Raw genomic sequence first — 19,230 nt, 5'->3', positions numbered from 1 at the left:
AAGACCGCAATCCGTCAGATAGGCCTATGTCATGGCTTACATGCATGATCGGTGTTCGCCCACAACTTGCAAATCTCAAATGCAGTGGACTGGCCTACCCTATTTGCGGTGATAACTGGATTTTGAGGCCTATATGCAGTAGTGAAACAGTCAATGCCGGGTGCTTCCAGGTGGTCTACTAAACAGGTTTGAGAGGAATGGCCGATCAGAGTATTTTAGCATAGCCTACTGCAGAGAAAACCATCAAGCTGGACAATAGGGATAATCTCAGAGAATAGTAAAACTGCAACTCTGCAGCTAGGAAACCTTGTTGCTACATACCAGAGTGAGCTGCCTACATTTGGAAGGATACCGTAATGACTTTTGGAGGAGACTCCATTCCCTTCAGAGTAGCTACAAGATCGTGTGACTTTGGCACTCGGGCAATCATTGTCCCCCATCAAGGACGCACTGCAATAGGGAGGCAAAGTGAAAAAGGAAGTTGATGGATGATCTGGGAAGCAGTGCCACAACGACATACAGCAATCAGTAGCACCTCCCATGGATGATGCTGCAAGGGTCACAGGAGCTTTATGTGAGAATGTTTTAGAGACATTAAGACTGAAACCAGCTCTGCTCGAGCTGATCTGAAGAAAACCCGAAGGAGACAAACACAAAAATCACAGATATAGTGAGTCCACTCCGAGAAAAGACACTAGATGAGAGAACCAAGTTCAGCTTTCTTTTCCTGCTTCTTAAAGAGCAGATGGTGATACAAGAGGATTTAGAATACTACTCATGACGCAACAATGTCCGGATTAGGGGAATATCTCAAGAGGGGCGGGAGGCAAGGACATTAAGCAATTTTTTCAAAATTCTTTTAATGTCCTACTGGAGAGGTCGGATGTTACCCAATAGAGTAAGAGGAATGGCTATTTGGTAGGCTAGACAGCCCATAGCCCCAGATATCTTGGCTTGCCTCCCCTGATAAGTCACAGATTATGCAATCTATCTTCTCAAAAGCTCATTCTCCTTCACTGGGATGACTATACGGATTTTGCCAAGCTTTGTCCTTTCTTTCACAGCAGAAAAGAGGACTTTCATACAGTACCCTGTTTTCCATACAAGCATGAAGTGTGATAGAGATTGGTACATCCCATTCGCATCTCCTGGAAATGGAAAGACAGACTGTGGTCTACAAAACCCTTTTGTGAGCCATGTGAGATTGTTGGAATTAGGCCATGCTGGGGAACTCCAAACAGGCATCCTGAATGGCAGACAGTGCATCGTGCACATCCCACACACTGTTGGACTTGGCCCTTATGGCAGGTTCACCCCTAGACTTTTTGCTTGTAATGGTGACCTGGTGATGGTGATTTTTGGGTTCTGCGCACTTTCACTGTGTCCCAGTGGAAAGTGCGTGCGCACTCTGAGTGCATGTGATGAGATAGGCCTGCCCTCCCATAGGAATGCATGGGGAATGTATGTGTCCCTGGTAGATCCTGATGTGTGGGGTGTACAGGTTCGAATCTTATATGTGCAAACTCGTGAGAGTGAATGCTTCGCGATGGGGTGTGTTGCATGCCTGTGTCATATGTAGAAGTGCAACTTCTAGGAGTTGGCATATTAGAGTAAAATATGTCTGTCGTGTGATTGGCTGGAGCAGGCTGGTGAGCCTGGTTCCAGGAAGGCTGGATGGGTCTGCCCGGTGGTGAGTGGGAGATTAGCATGCTGATGGCTGGGGAGGAGTGTACCTATGTCCTGAATGGGCTGGGCTTTTCCCCACACAATGCTGGCTCCGCCCCCTGTGGTGCGACTGATGACCCAAGCCCTGCCAGTGAATAGAGAGGGTGGTTGAGGTAAAAAGAGTACTCAAGAAACAGCTGCAACTGGTTTCTCCCCCACCCTGCACCTCCAAACAAAGGATTTAGGTGTATAAAAATGGGGCTGTGTCCCCACAGAAGTTGTTCTTTTTCAGGATCCTGAGGGGGGCTGTTGCTGCTGCTGGGCCAGAGGACCGCCACTTGGGGTGTCTCTCTGCCTGGAGACCCAGTGAGCTGGCTCTGGGCCCAGCCTTGCCCCCCCCCCCTGCCTTGCTGAGGGGCTCTGCCTGGACTTTGGGGGCCTGAGCTCTCCCCTAGCGCTTGGGAGCGCTCGATTTCGGCCCCAGCGCTTAATAGCGCTTTATTTGCTACTTTTGCGCAGGAGGCGCTTTAAAAATTCAGCTAGCGCTTTAAATTGCCTTTTAGCGCTGAGGAGCGCTTTGTCCGCCCAAGCAAGTGCCACCTCGCTTTTATTTGTGAATTCCTGGGAGGCTACCCCGGATTGCGGCAAAAAGAAGTTCCCCTCGGCCTCAGCAGCGCGACCCGGAGCCTGGGGGGCTCGTCTGCAGGGCCGCGCTGCCATTGGCTGTCCCGCCAGCCTATCGAGCTTTAGCCTGGCCGGAGGGTTGCCCGGCAACGGGAGAAGCGTCCTCGAGGACGTCGGGGAAAATGGCGGCCTAATCGCGGCTGGGGCGTCGGCCGCACGTACTGCCCAGGAGGAAGGAGCCCAGCGTCTTGTCCTCGGCGAGGCTCTCGAGGGTGAGAGAGCCCCGCCCGCGGCCCGGAAGGAGGAGAGCCAAGCTCCCGCCGAGGAAGGAGACCGCCAGCGTCCCCGCTGCCTACGGAGAGACCAGACCCGGTGAGTGCAGGTGCTTGCAAAGAGGAGAGGGGGGCGCCGGGACACATTGCCGGTGTCCGCCCCGCCCCCTCTCAGTAGCGCCACCTCCGGGGGCATTGCATTGTCGCTTGAGCCCAGAGAGGCTCCACCCGGGCTACAGTGTGAAGAGCCACGAGGTGCCCCGGGGGCATCAGTTGATTTAGAGCCCAGCGAGGCTCTTGGCAGGCATTGTCACTTTGAGTCCCCAGAGAGGGGACTCCCATAGAAAGGCGCTGCATTTTGTTGTTTAGAGCCCAGCGAGGCTCAAAGGTGCCACATTCATGTTTAGAGTCCAGAGAGGCTCAGGGGGACATTTTGTTTATTCAGAGCCTGCGAGGCTCCAGCGTTGGCCCCAGCACCTTCACACAGCTGCCCAGCACTTCGTGGGCAGCTGCCACGTTTAGGCCCTGACATTGGGACACAGGGACTGCCACAGGTGGTGGCTTATATGGATTTTGCGCTATTGAGTTTGCTGTTCCTTGCACCTCTGAATGTGTTTTTATGCGTCATGTGCTTTGTCCTTTTACACCGCTGAATGTATTGTGATGCATCATGTGTTTCCTTCCTTAGACGCCTACAGGTATAGCGATACTTAGGTGGTTTCCTTCTTGCTAGTACAGGTGGTACTAGCGAGGCCCAGGTTCCTTGTGTGATCTCCTAGGATAGTGAGGATTGCATAGGTGGTGCTCACCTGGTACCAGTAGTGACTGGTTGTCTGCTATATGTTAATTTTGTACTACAGTTTTAATTCTATGTGCTAAAAGTGCTAACTTCTAAAAGTGCGGATTCCTGACAGTGGTCCAGGTGGCCCTGTCTTGTAAATATCCCCTGTAAACTCTGCCCGTGCCCCTGGCACATTGTAAAGTGTGTGTTTTATATAATGTGTTTTGGTGTAATACAAAGGCTATTGTTATATATAACCTTGTGTGGAGTTTCCTTTGTGGTGGGCCTTGGGTGTTGTTGCTGGGGTGCGTGCGCAAATACTTAACTCATATCGCCTCCAAGTTTAGCCTTGCTGCTCGCGCCACGTTACCTAGAAGGTGAGCAGGGGTTATCTTGGCGTGTAACTCCCTTGCCCTGACTTAGGAGTGGTGGTCTCTGACTGACTTTGGCGCAAGCCCTGGCCAGCCAGGGATCCCGTTTCTAACACACACCACCCAATGAGAAGATACAAGTGGTCTCCTGTGGAGTTCTTCACAAGCTACCGAAAGCTTTGGCAGCTGAAGCAGTGACATCTTGGGAATAGGGAGCAGAAGACTGAAGGTAAGTTGTGTAACAAAGAAATGACGTGAGACATGTTTGCCTCGGCTTGGTGTGCAAGGACCAGCTTGGTCACCCAGGGCGGAATAACTTTATTTCCCTGTTATTGGACAGAGGGTGCAAGGAGCACGGGCTAGTCCATATGTCTTTCTACATCAATTTAGTATTCTAGTCTTAAGACTCTGGTTTGTTAACTTTGTTCACTTGTAGTATTCCATTATGGAAGGGAAAAAAGCGTGGCTAGGACGCAGTTCTAAGATTTCCCCCCACCACAACCCACTAGTCGGACTAGCACAGCAGTTAGAGGATGAGAAGCAGACAAGGCAGGGAATGTCATTGTACCCCATAGAGTTGTAGAGATGTCCCTGAGCCCGCATGCCACTCCAAATGCCAGCACCCAAGATGGCCTCTTCTGGTCATTGCTGCAGTTGGCGGTGGGCCTAAGCGTTTTAAATGTGGCCCTGAACAAGACTAAAGCACTACATTTGACCCTACCACCCTGTTGCAAAGGATTTACAGAGAGGGGCTGGATAGGACTGCTTATCTCCTGGGGGCGAGCTGGCGAGTACCATTGCTCCTGATCTGCTGGCTCTGACATCACCAGAAACTTGGAAAGCCTGCTAGAGAGATGGTGACCCCAGTGAGAGATAGCAATGGTATACCTGGACCTTGGGGAACGCAATTTGCAGTCTGGGACTGTACCACATTAGGCGTGCCCTCGCCCTCAACCCTCGGCTACACACAACGGGGGTGCCGTTCACCCGTGCTGTGGTGTCCAGACAGAAGCAGACCAAAAGGACCAGACCTCCGGCGACCGCCTGTGTACCTGCATACTCCTGACCACAAATGAGGCAGGGAAGGACTGGTGGAGGCCTGCTATTAACATCTGGGGCCCACCTAGAGATTGGTAGACCCACTGTGACCAAGAGAGCCCGCCGCCCACCCAAGACTGCCACGATACAGAATGGTGGACCGCCTCATATCAATTACCATCTTCGGTCCGTTTTCCACAGGACCAGTGGAGCTGGGATAACACGCCATTATACCCAGCCACGAAGAAAGGAAAACCCGACGGTGCCTTTAACTGGGCTTTCCAGTACGAGGAAACCCTGCCCCTTCACGACATCAACACAATCCTAGTGGATAAGGAACAGGAAGAAGAACAGTTGGCGTGTGACGACACCGGAAGAAGGCGTCTCAGCAGTGTTCGGAGAAGAGTATCGAGGACGAGAAGCAGCCGACAGAGAAGGAGAGAGAAAACCGTTTGCCGAGGGACCCCCGACAGAGTCTGGAGACCAACGATACCACGTGCCGACGTGCCACGTTCCTGGAGGAGCGTGGCTGCACCAGGTAGAGAGAGGTTCTCGGGTTGGGTAGGGAGGCGGGGAAGCAGGCGGTGTAGCGCCAACTCTAGGGCATCTCACTCCCAATCTAAACCCTGTGAGACCGATTCACCAACCTAATCCCCATTCACAAACCCCTCACCTGAATTCCTCACCCCTCGCACTTAGCGACACGTGAAGTGACACTTGTAAATATTGCACAGCAGTACAGCGGTGACCCTTGCACTCCCCGGTTCCCTGGGCAATTAAAGTGAGGTTGAGGACGGCATTCCTGACGCCCTGTTTCTTTCTCCTCCACATATAAAACCCGGGCTGGATTACACTAGCCAGATTTACAAGGACACCGAGGAGGAGCTGGAAAGAGGAGAACCGGCACCAGCACCCTCTTGCAACCACGGATCCGGCTCAACCGACGCGAGAAAGACTCAGTACCCGTCCTAAAAAGATTTTTAAGAAAATAAAGCCTTACTTACCAAGACCTGGTCTCCGGTCCCTTACTTCCACCCCACCGCACCCATCTTTAGGCCTGACCCGGCCCCATACAAAACAACTGGCAGACTAACGCCCCCTCCGGGGCTTTCTCACAATTGAGACACTAGAAAGGGAGTGTCACGACCTGGCTCAGTGCAACAGGGAGAAGAACAGTCCGAATAAGGGAGGGAATTATGTGAACCCTCTAACTCCCACACATACAATACGAGAGGTGCTGTGGCATGAGAAGGGGCAAGCCAATAGACTGGACTGCTATGCAGTCAAAACCCTGCCGTCCAGGAGAACCAATGACCCTCCACAGATCAGTGAACGAGAGCTACCGGACAAACAGGAGCCCTCCCTCAGAGAAGTGCTGGCTGCAAACAAAGACACCAGAGAAACATTAACTAGTAGAATAGACACAGTGGCCATCGATATTACTCTCCTCAGAGCAGGTATATGCAAGAAAATCTCCACACGGTTGCAGCGACAACCCTGGGCAAACCTGTGGAAACCATTTAAACATTACAGGCTGGGGGCGTGGCCAAGATGGCGGCGTGAGCGGACGTGTCGCTCCTCTGCTCCCGCCTATGGCCGCTCTAAAGAACCGGTTTTGGCCGTTCCCTTGTCTGCTGACCCGGACCGCGGAGATAGCTGGCCTGACCCGGGGGTGTCGAACGAGAGCACTGGCGAGCGGAAATCAGGCACCGCAGTGCTGATGGCCAGAGACGCGCCCCTCCCCCATGAGGCCATGGATGGAGGCCTGGCGCTTCTGAGCAGGACAATACCCGTGCCCTTGGGTACGGTGGGCCCGGAGGTGACTGCCGCTGCTGCCCTAGCCACCGAAGGCTGAGCGAGTGCTTCGAGGCGGCGAGGGCGACCAACAGATTGTGGCTGGACGTGGGAAGACACAGAGTCACAGCAGAAGACGGCCGCGGCGCCATTTTGCGAGGTGCTGTGAGGAGCTGCGTCGCCGCACATGCGGTCGAGGGCCCGACAGGAGGACTGGGGCCCTCCCGCGTTAGCGCACAGCAGCGACGTGTGCGAGCCCTTCCCCACAGAACGTGCAGGATTGTCGGCGAACCTCAGCTGAGGTGGTGGCCTTGCCCGGTGACGGCTGAGAGACGGAGGGCGGGCGCTGCTGGGAGCCCGGAGGCTGCTGGAGAGGAACCGCAGTAAAGCCCCAAGGAGCTTGTAACGGGGACCGACCCCCTTGTAAGGACAGTGACCCCACAGGGTGAGGGACTGGCAGAGATTACAGGGCCTAGGGGAGCAGCCTACAGCAAGCTGAGCGCTGCATCTGACAGACCCGAAGAGGTAGGCCCGACCTCCGGGGGGTTGCCTGCCACCAGACGGGGTGGGGAGGAGACTGGAGAGACCCCACAGAGGCAGCACTACAGGGAGAGCTCGAAGGGCTAGGCGCTGGTCATCAGGTCCCAGCGGCGACAGGACGAACCCGAACAGGCTAAAGAAGTTGACGGCGCAGTGAGTACAGCCGCTGCCCGGGTGTGGCTCGCGAGTCTCACGAAGAGGCCCGGGGAACTGGGTGGTCGAAGCCGGCCCATGGAGGACAGGTGGCTAGGGGCTCGGCGGGGAGCGGGGCCACTGCACATCGCGTGACGAGAGCGACACAGCGGGAAGAAGCCGCTGAGTGGCACGACCCTGGTGGAGCCTGTTAGCACCGGGGCGCCTCTCCGTGCCTGTAAGACTTAGGGACCATCCACGAGCTCCAGGGGCCTATGGTTGGTACAGGGGAGACCTAAAGAGGCGCCGAGCGACATCACCCGGTAGAGGGCCGGACCCCCACAAAGGCGGGTCCGGTGGGAAGACGAGTGCCATTGGCGGGCACAAGACGTCCAACATGCCAGGGAAGGACAGGGGTCTGTCCCGGAGGAAGGCCCAGCAGCTTGTTTCGCAATAGGAGGAGTACAGCCCTGCGGTGGGCCCTGCGGTGGGTCGCCATCCCACTGGTGCAGAGTGGGAAATAACGGAGGGGAATCGCCCGGTAAAGCACGCTGGTGATCTGTGGACTGCTACGTGGCCCGTAACTCAGGGTCACCAATTTTGCGACTCGACCACGAGAAGGGCACGACGACTCGGGCGTTCTGGGACCGGTAGGAAACCCCTGAAAGGAGATCCCCTGACCATAAAGTACACGTCAGCTCTGTCTCGAGGGTCCATAAAGATAAAACAGTAAAGGACCTGTTCGCCAAGGCACAGGGGAACCAATCGCCTAAACACATGGCTACGGCTGCGGCCCGCCCGGCTGCGGACCCGACAGATGGCTCAGAACACATCACGAAGGCCTTCTTAGAGTGCCAATTCACTGCTTTGAGGGACGACATCCACACCTTCAAGAAGGAATTTTTGGACAAACTCAGGGAGGTTCGAAAGGATGTAGATGGCATAGGGGAGCACTTAGCGGAGCTGGAGACCAAGAATGATGTGCGTGACACCGAAATTGAGGCGCTACAGCAGGAGATCCTGCGAATACATGACCAGCAGGTGGACTTGCAAACTCACTTGGAGGACTTGGAGAATCGTTCTCGTTGCCATAACGTGAGGATCCGGGGGTGACGCTGGCCGAAGATACTAAGGATCTGTCTGGATTCACAAGAGAACTTTTCAACCACATCTTGGGACGTCCTTTGGAGTCATAACTCCGTCTGGATAGAGTTCATAGAGTGGGACCCTCACGAGCCATGTCAGCCCCCCACCAGACATTTTAGCATGTGTGCAGGACTACCGCACAAAAGAGGACATCCTTCAGAAAGCTCGGCAGCTACATCTCCTGTCCTTCAGAAATCAATCTCCGGTCTTATTCCAAGACTTGTCAGCGCTCACGTTGCAGAAGCGTCGGATCTTCAAACCGGTTACAACATATCTCCAACAGCACAACATCTCTTACAGCTGGGGCCATCCATTCCGCATAGTGTTCAAGCTCGATAACAAGCTCTATCAGCTCCGCTCACTGAAGGAAACTTGTCGCCTGCTGGGTATAGACCCACCAGTGGAAGACGAGGAGCCAGTGGGCCGCCCGAGGGGAACTGAGGTTGCGGGCTCCCAGTGGCGTCAGCAAGGTAGAAGACGTTGTGTCAAGAAACCCCCTGCGGCCGAGATCAAGGACGGCCAGCGAGCGGCAGTGGAGGCCGTCGCCTCAGAGCTGACCTCGCCTCACCCCAGCTGATTTTAATGTCTTTGTCCCTTGCGGCTGTTGGCTGTTTGTTTTTCTCGCCAGGTTGTCGGCGAGAGGGGAGAGTGTGAGGACTGGATCGCATTACCCTGTGATAAACTGTTTCCGATCACCTGTGAAGATGATGGACTATGGACTTTTACACTTCAAATTTCTTGTTGAGGGGGGATTTGGGGGGAGGGTTTATGAGGGGTTGGGGGGGGGGAGTTGTGTTCCATGTCCACAGAAAGAGCGGGGGATGCCTGCCACACGCTTCCCAGACCTCCTGATGCAACCAGCATTCCTGGCCTCTCAACTTCATCGCAGTGCCCAGGCTCTCCTGCCTATGGTTTGCCCAATAATGCAGATGCTGCTTATAGACACTACAGCCCGTCCCTCTTTGATACCATGTATGCCAGTTACCACGCTTAAGATCCTGACGCTGAACGTGAGGGGTCTAAACAACCCGGTGAAACTTAGAGCGGTTCTGTCATGCCTAGAAAACACACAATCAGATATCTGTCTCCTACAGGAGACTCGCCTTTTAGCAAGGGACTGCCATCGACTGCGAACCCCGAAATTCCACACACAATTCTTTTCCTCCAGTACTACCAAAACAGCGGGGTGGCAATCTTGGTAGCCCAATGGTTTCGGGGGGAGGTTTTACAGAAGGAAGTAGAGGTTAATGGGAGGCTTCTAATTTACCGTTTTGCTGTTAACTGCCTGACTTTCACCATCGGCGTTATCTATGCTCCTAAAAAAGGCCAGGAGAAGTTCTTACATGCTACCCTCTTGAAAGCCACAGACACAACAGATAGGCACATTATCCTGGGGGGAGACTTAAACCTAGCTTTTGATAAACTGAACGATAGGTCAGTCCAACGCTCCCAGCAGACAGGCGCCATTTCTAAGGAGGGGCTTGCCCGGGTTGATGATTTGGGACTATGCGATCTTTGGCGCGCCTTACACCCTCACGAGCGAGAATATTCATACTACTCCAACGCACACAACACGTATGCGAGATTGGACCATTTTTTGGCATCCACACCTCACGGCTGCGGTGGAGATAGGGGTAGCGGTTACGGCCACTCTCACTCTTCCACCTAAATCCTTACCTTCTAGGGTGTGGCGTCTTCGAGATCCACTCCTACAGCGGGCAGATGTGGTTAAGCGCATACAGCAGTCTATCACGGAGTACCTCTCCCACAACGTCAACTCTGACACAACCCTTGCCACACAATGGGCAGTGCTAAAAGCAGTAGCGAGGGGGGAGTTCATTGCTATTTTGGCAGCAGATACCGCTGAGTGCAAGCGTGAAAGGGAAGAACTGACACAACAAGCTAGGGAATTAGAGCAGATACGTCACAGGACAGGTGCCCCAAGAGTATGGTGACAGCTTAAAGCAGCGCGCCACCAACTTGCAGCGCTGGATTAGAATAGAGCAGAATTCGCTGCGCTCCGATTAAAACATTCCTATTACACCGGGGGGGATAGATGCTGACGCCTACTCGCTGATAGGCAGTGGGAAGCCCGATTGAGAGAGGATGGTACCTGCGCAACGGAGGATAAGGAGATAGCTGCAACATTCCGCAATTTTTATGCCACCCTGTACACTGGGGCACCATTGGCTGGCGCAGATGGGGCTGACTTCCTAGACTCGGTCACCCTACCGGTTCTTACCCAGGCCCAAGCCGACCATCTCAATAGGAACATTCACACAGAGGAGGTTATCACAGCTATCTCCCATCTTAAACCGGCTAAAGCCCCGGGACCGGATCTTTTATAAGACGTTCTGTGCCGCTCTGGCCCCGCTGCTTACCAGACTGTTTAATTCATTCACCGGGCAGGGGGCAATCCCAAGCGACCTCTAGGAGGCCTCTATAACGGTCATTCCCAAACCCGGGAAGGATAAATCTAGGTGTGGAGCATATCGCCCAATCTCCCTCTTCAATATAGACCTTAAGTTGTACACTGGCATTTTCGCTGCATGCTTAGGCCCACTCATGCCGGGTCTGTTGGACAGGCCCCAGAAGGGGGCTCGCTCCCTCCCCGCACGACAGAGCCAGGACACCGACTCTACAGAAGCCACCCTCGCAAGCCACCCGTAACCCGTCCCACACGGGACACCTGCCCCCGAACATCATCATATCACCGGCCTGGGCATCCACCAGCACCATTGCCCGGGCCCAGCCGCCATCTTGGACACTGCACCACGAGGCCGCGTGGCCTCAGCTCGACCCTAACCCTGGGCCTGGCCAGGCCCCGACATCCCGGCACCACCATCCACCCAGGAGGTGATCGGACCACTTGGCAGGTCAATGGGAGAGAGGAGTGTCGATGGCTCTCCCCCGCCAGGTGCCGATCGCCCCCAGCCTCCCCGGGCGCTGGCTCCACCCCCCTGCTGGGTGTCTGGACTCCCTCATCCCGGACCTCCCGACCTCCAAGTGCGAGGGTCCGGACATCAAAGGGCGCCAGACCTATAACTGGGGCAGCTCCAGAGCAGGAAGGCAGTTGTATCCTGGAGTCGAGAGACACCGTGAAGAACTCATCCTTGACGGACTGCTGGCGCTGCCGCAGCCCTGCCTTGTGAACTGTCGTCCTGCCGCTGGCGCTGCCGCGGCCTTCTGCAACCTTCATCCTCGTCGGGACCTGCTGGCGCTGCCGCGGCTCGTTGTAACTACCATCCTCGTCGGGACCTGCTGGCGCTGCCGCGGACCGTTGCTACCTTCGATCTCATCGGGACCTGCTGGCGCTGCCGCGGCCCGTCTGCCTACAACACCGAGCTCGAGGATTGCGAGCTACCCATCATCTCATCGCAACTGCCAGATTGGTAACAAGACTGTCCCGCTACCCCCTTTGCCCTCCAAGAGACTAGAATCGAGGGGACCCCTGAGTCCAGACCTCCTTGTACCATTCTACCGTACTTCAGAATTGCTTATAAAGAACGTTAAATCTTATCTTTGTGTGGTGTCCATCTGTGAGGGGGAAGTTACTTGTCTGTACGATCGCTGGAGACGGCTCTCCCCGGAGACCTCTCCTCTTGTCCTCGGCCGACCCTCCAGGTCCCGTCTAACAGGGTCTTATAGACCCGGACCAGGCGGGATTCATTCCTGAGCGCCAGACGTCCGATATCACCAAACGGGTTCTCCAGCTTATCGAGAAGGCCACACTCATCCCGGGAGAGTATATGGTGCTCATTATCGACGCTGAGAAAGCATTTGACCGAGTTTTTTGGCCCTACTTGGAGCAGGTTCTAGAGCGCACGGGGATGGGGGAGCGCTTCCGCACATACATCCTCAATTGCTACAAGTATCCCACAGCGGTAGTACGGGTGAATGGGCATACGTCCTCCCGCTTTCCCATTGAAAGAGGTACGAGGCAGGGGTGCCCTCTGTCACCCCCGCTCTTTGCCCTCTATATGGAACTGCTAGCTATGCGGCTCCCGCTATCACCGGAATAAAGTTTGGTGGATACGGTCACACAATTTGCCTATACACGGACGATGTGCTGATCTCTCTCACCAACCCCACGACTGCACTACCAGCATGTCTAACGGACCTGGACACATTTGCCCTGGCTGCAGGCTTTAAGGTGAACGTGGACAAGTCGGTGGCCCTTTATCTCTCCTTGTCGAAATCCACCCGGGAATATCTGCAGAATTTGCTTCCTATCCAATGGGCAACAGGCACGACTGTGTATCTGGGGATCCAACTGGCCCCCACGCTTTCTGAGGTGGTCACCACCAACTATGCGCTCCTGAGCAGGAAGATCCGTAGGGAACTCGGCAGATGGAAGCACTATCCCATCTCCTGGCTTGGCAAAGTAGCAGCAGTTAAAATGACCATCTTACCCCAGATCCTTTATCTTTTCCGCACCATTCCTCTCCGGCTGCCCGCGGGCTGGATAAGGCAGACACAAGCAGAGCTGGCACAATTCATTTGGAACTGTAGGAAACCACAAATGCGGCGGGTGTTGTCGACGCTGGCCCCGGAGGGGGGAGGGCTGGGGAGTCCACACCTTCACCTCTATTTTCAAGCCGCCCAGTTGTGGTATCTAGTGAAGTGGAAACATGGGTTGTTCCAAGACCAGGCGGTAGCAGCGCAACCCCTACAGGAAATTCCTTTCCTACGCAAGGCTCACAGGCCCCCTAATCTGTACGCCTTGTATGTTACTTGGGTTCCCCTTGATATATGGGACGCTGCTAATCTCCAACACAAGCTTATGTCCTTTCCCTCGCCATTGAACCCACTACTGAATAACCCGGAGTTCACTCCTGGCATGGATGCGGTCGCCTTTGCACAATGGGGGCCAGCCGGGTGCCGCGTACTGTATCAGGTGTATAGTGCAGATGGGGTCATTTCTTTCCCCCAGTTGAGGCAGACATACGGACTTCCGGAGACAGACCGACTCCGCTACATACAAGTAAGACATTGGGCGCTCCAACCCCAAGTCCGCTCGGCAGTAAACAGGCTCCTCACCCCTTATGAGCGTTGGCTAATCACGCGCACATCAGATAAAAAACTGATTTCTGATTTGCATAAGATGCTGCGGATACGCCTTACACATACCTATAATCCCAGCAAGAAGGAACTAGGTGGGAGAAGGAACTAGGTAGGGTTTTCAGCCAGAAGGAGTGGGACAGCATATACTACAGGGCCCGACATTCCGCATACCATATGGGCCTTAAGGAGATCTTCACGAAAGTAGTCACATATTGGTACTACACCCCAGAACGCTTGCACGCAATGGACAAAACACAGGAAGCAACATGTTGGCGGGGTTGTGGCCAAGTAGGCACTTTAATCCACTTGTTGTGGGAGTGTGAGCATGTCCGGGGCAACTGGACGCAGGTCTTGGATGAGGTGGATAAGCATTTTGAGATTGAGATCCCGCGCTTTCCGGCATATGTCCTGCTTGGCTTCCCCAACCCTCTGATGTACCCGCTGCGGTCTCGTAGAGGCAGACAGATAGCAATAGCATTGGGGTCGGCAACACAGAACATACTTATACATTGGCGTACCCTCACTGCCCTGACATTGACAGGCTGGTTGCATCATCTGTGGCACGTCCTTGGGATGGAGAAACTGTCACACACCTTGGCAGGGGAGGGATCTAAATACAACGAACTGTGGCAACCCTTTCTGTCACTACTAGCCACGGAATTTAGGGAGATCACCTGACCCAGATATCTTCGGCTATTGCGTCTCACGGGGTCACAAGGACCGACCTGAAGGGGAGAAGGAGCCATGGGGGAGCTTGGACATTTTATGCAGCTGACTTGGAACACGGGTGGAGGCGGGAATGGGTAAGAGGGGAGGGGGCGTTTATGGGGACTGTTTTTCTTGGTTACACTATACATGGTTGGGACACAATTGGCGGAGACGCCTACGGTCAGATTTTCGCCTTGAATTTGCTTAGTATGATTGAGTATTTTAAAACTTTTATAGTTGGGAACTGTGTACATGCTACCATATTGCTGTGTTGCAACTTAAAACCACAATAAAGAAATTTAAACTTAAACATTACAGGCTGAGGTACATAAACTCAGAGACCCTGCAAGAGGAAGATGCAGATGGGAGATTGCTGCAAAACAATATTCGGCATCTGGTATTCTCAGAAAGGACAAAAGGGAGAAATGTGGAAAGATTTTTAAAAAATGTTATCCTGCACACAGTGAGGTCCAGCAACCTCTGCACGATTTTCATGGTGTAAATGGTCTACCCATGTCTGGGGCTCCCCCGAAACTGGGCTTTAGGCCCTACACAATCATTGTGCGAATTCTCAACTGTAGAGTTAAAGAGGCCATCCTGAGAGCAGCATGAAAACAACGCCCTCTGCACTATGAAAACCAGGAAATAATGGACTCCAGGATTTCACCCAAGAGATGCAGGCACAACACCGCTCTTATGACTAGGTCAAGGGTGAATTACGTAGACGAGAACTGCAAAACCCATGCTCTTCCTGGCCAAATGATGGATCTTATAAGAGAGGAGATTGTGGTTCTTCACCAACCCCAGTGAGGCATGGGACTGGCTAGAGGGCTGGAGAGCCCCACAAGCACCATGGGGACGAGACCGCCGGAGCCTCCTCCAGACAATCAGCCAGGGAGCCACACCATCAGTGGAGGAGTTGGGAGAGTCCCAGGACGCATCAACAAGAGAGGCAAAGGGAGACAGCAGATCACCACATTCATCTCAGGGGACTGGATAGAGTCCATGGCAAGAAGTGGACATGCATCAGAACAACTTTTGCATGCTGATGCCATCTAACAGTAGCACTACCATACAAGTTGGAGTTTGGATTCAGGGGTGGGGCGGCAGACACCTCAGAATTGGGAAAGCGAGCCCCTCTATGCTGGATGTTTGAGGTTGTGACACGTGGAGGAGCAGGGTTTGGGAAACACAGTTACACGACACCGACCACATTGGATACAACACCATTCAAAGGACAAGACAGACATACATGGGTACCCAGGAGGGTTTGGATCTTGCGACAATATGGGAGACGATGATGCACAGAAACAAGGTATTTCTTTTCTTGGAACCGGAGTGGTCTGGGGCGCAAAATCAAGGGGGGAATGGTCAGCAAATTCCTAGCACAACAGATCCCAGACATAATTATGATATAAGAGACCCATTAGAGGACACTCAATGCAGGTTTCTGGGTTGGGGAAAATATAAACTCTTAGTCCATTCTGGCTTCACATCTGTGTCTAGGGGAGTGAAGATTCTTGCCCGACAGCGCTCTACTTGACGATTACCAAGACCTGGACAGATGGGAGGGGGTGAGTGCAGAGATGATGGGATTAGAACAGCAATTACTCTTAGTGGCATTGGGATATTTCCCACCAGGTCTCCAAGTCATGGTGATCAGTGGATGGGGGAGCTCCCAAATGCCTTCATGGTTATTGGAGGGGATCCCAACCTAACAATGGATGTCTTCCTGGACAGGATTGCCCAGGCTTGGGGGCTACCAGGGATGACCTCTGCATCGCCAATTTAATTCACGTAATGGGTCTCCTAGATTTGCAGAGAGCAAAAAACCCCATGGCTAGACAATACTCATATGGAATCCCGACCAGACAGGCCATATCCCGCCTGTAGTATGTCCTGGTCCCAGCTGCTAGAGCGGGGCATCACAAAAACACATGATATCTAGCATAAGTGATCTTGGACGATGGTGGTTCCACAGCCCCTGGGACTGGGGGTCTGGATTCTAGACCATGGGAACTCCAAGACTGGGAAACAAGACGACTGCTCACAGACTCCAGAGAACAATACTTCGAAGAGAACCTGGACTCCGTTGACTCCCCAGTGAAAGTTTGGGAGGCTTTCAAACACACCATTAGAGGGATCCTAATCGCTCATGCCATGGGGAAAGGCGGGAAAAGAAGAAAGAGGTGTCCAACTTGGAAAACCTCCTCCTACAGACAGAGGAAGAATACATAGTCTTCTGAAGCCAAGAGCTACACCACAAACTGTTACTCAATATGGAGAAATATAGAGCTGTAACAAACCAGGAAGCAAGGGCACACCACATGGGCAAACAACATAGATTATATGAACTGGTAAATAAGGCAGGTAAAATGCTAGTGTGGTAGGTCCGGCGAGACGAGAGTCAAATATGGGTCCATAAGATCCGCACTACCACTGGGGAGATGGTGGAAAGAAGACATAGCGAACTTATACAGCTACCATATCAGAGTACACACAGACAATATTCAGAACTTTATCGCGAATATCCCCACACCGAGATTAGCGGACAGTCATAGGCTCATACTTGAAGCGCCAACTGAGACCAGGGAAATCCTCAATGCAATAGGCCAGATAGCTAGTGGGAAAACTCCAGGCCCCAATGGCTTCGCACCAGATACCTTCAAGGTGATGTGGGGGAAAGTGGGTGACCACATATGTAAGATGTTTACCAGGGTGCAAGAGGACGGTAGCCTACCTACCAATCTCCAGACCACAACCATGGTACTGATACACAAAGAGGGTACACCAGCGACCAACTACCTGTCTTTATACCAAAGTGCTAGCAAAAGTGATGGTCTCCCACCTGAGTAGTGTTATCAAAGATTTAATCACCCCTGATTAGTCTGGCTTCATGCCACAGAGGACCACATGCCACAACCTTCGGAGACTATTCGCTGTCTGGCATGACAAGATCAAATGGGTGAACCTGTGGTTCTTCTCTCGCTAGACACAGAGTAGGCATTTAACTACCTTGAGTGGCCCTACATGCATGCTATATTGGAAAAGAGCCTGGGTTCACCTCCCTGACCAGAAGGTAAGTGTCAGAGTCAATAGGGGTCCTCTCTGGGGACTTCACCATTCATCAAGGAATGAGACAGAGTGGCCTACTGTCCCCCTCCTATTCTCTCTCCAGCCATAGAGCACCTGGCTTGTTGGTCAGGAGAGATGTTTAGGCACGGGGTATGTGGTGGGATCGGGAATGGGATGACAGAATCTCTCTATGCAGATGGCCTCTTCCTATACCTGGCCGACCCAGAAAATTTTAGCCCCGAGTCGTAGAAATAATGTCCATATTTGGGGAATACACCGGGATAAAAATGAATCAACACAATTCCATCCTTTTTCCCATCACATGATGGGAGCCACCGAGAGATTGGAAGCTCTCCATACAGTGAGCTCCAAAGGTTTTAAATATCTGGGATTATATTTCACCATTTACCCTCAGTGTTCCACAAGGCAACTCTGGGAAGGATACTGGAAGAATATAAAAGACGCCGCTGGTTGATGATGCTTTTCCCTATCACTACTGGGAAGGAGTGGCACTATTTAAAAATGATAACCTTGCCCAAATGTCTATACATTCTACAAAATATGCAATATGAGGCGCCCAACAACTTCTTTCACACAGTCAACAGAGTGACCGGACAGCTGCTTTGGGATGGGGCCTACCAAGAGTGGTGCTGCAGCTGCTCATCAGGGGGCCCTACTAGGGCGGCATTGCCTTTCCAAGCCACAACATTCTATTACTGGGCAGCCCAACTTCTCACAATAAACAAGCGGGCCTTTCCCGCCCAGCAGAAACCAGCCCTGGTCTCAGATCGGTGGGCTATGGGAGCCGAAGGAAATGTGGCCTGGCCCTGCTGGCTGGAGACGTTGGCCCATCCTGACCCCCACCAGGACAACACTAGATGTGTGGAGGAAGGCCAGCTAAAAATTCGGCTGGGCAAAAGCCAACACTGTAAACCCTCCTATGGGATTCATAGCTACTGGAGGACCTGGATCGCTTGGAATGCTGTAGGCAGTGAGACTTCATAGGTATATCCAAATTAGGAGATATTTGGGGAAAAGAAAGTATAGTCTCCTTTGTCACACTTTAGGCAGAGTACAGCCTGGCTGAAACCCAGTCCTTTAGGTAGCTGCAGATTAGACATACGCTCACCGGCTACAATAACCTGCTGGAGGAAGTTGAAGATGAGACCCCATTAGATTTCAGAATCCTTGCCAGCCCGTTGCAGACTCATGCCATATCACAAATCAATAAAACTCTTTTGGCACACAAGGTGGCCCCAGTCACAGCCCTACGAGAGCTTTAGAACCGGGACCCAGGAGTCCTTGATGACGCAGACTGGGGAGAAGGATGTGGGCACCCAAGGAAAGGCGCGATATGGGCTTGGGATTGGGGAGAGAATGTGGCCTAACGGCTGGGGCGGTTGACCTAGGAGCTGGGGAACTGGGTTAGAGTCTCGGCAGGGCTCAACATTCTGTGATTCTGGGCAAATCACTTAATTTCCCCGTGTCTAACAAAAATGAATGTGTCAGTCTGTAACGTAACTGGTGCTCAAGTAAAGTGATCTGATACCTCCGGGTCTAGTTCCCGCTATATAACACTCTACAAAAAAATAAATAGGCGGGATTCCGGGTAGCACAGTATAAAATTCTTCACCATGTATACTTCACTAGGCTTCATGAGGCTGTTCCGCATGGGTAGGATAGATTTGGCCTCCTGCCTGAGAGGCTGCTGTCACCCAGGGATACTTGTACACAGGCTTTAGGGGTGTCCCTCCCTTCAAACATTCTGGACAAGTGTATGACGAATACTTGGGGATGGCACCAGGGAAGGTATCAAGCTCACACCAGCCCTGGTGATATTGGGGATTTGGGGGGGAACAAACATTACTGAAATACACACTCCTGTGGTGCAATACTGCTTTGACTATAGCCAGAAGAGACATAATCCAACCTTGGGGGCCCAGCCCAATCCCTTGCTGATAACCGGGGCCAGGAACTGAGACTGGTGTTTACAGGCAGAGCAGGTGGTCTACAGGTGGAG

The sequence above is a fragment of the Lissotriton vulgaris genome, chromosome 11 (assembly GCF_964263255.1).
Source record: "Lissotriton vulgaris chromosome 11, aLisVul1.2, whole genome shotgun sequence".
Lineage (NCBI taxonomy): Eukaryota > Metazoa > Chordata > Amphibia > Caudata > Salamandridae > Lissotriton > Lissotriton vulgaris.
Note: the sequence above shows the minus strand (reverse complement) of the source record.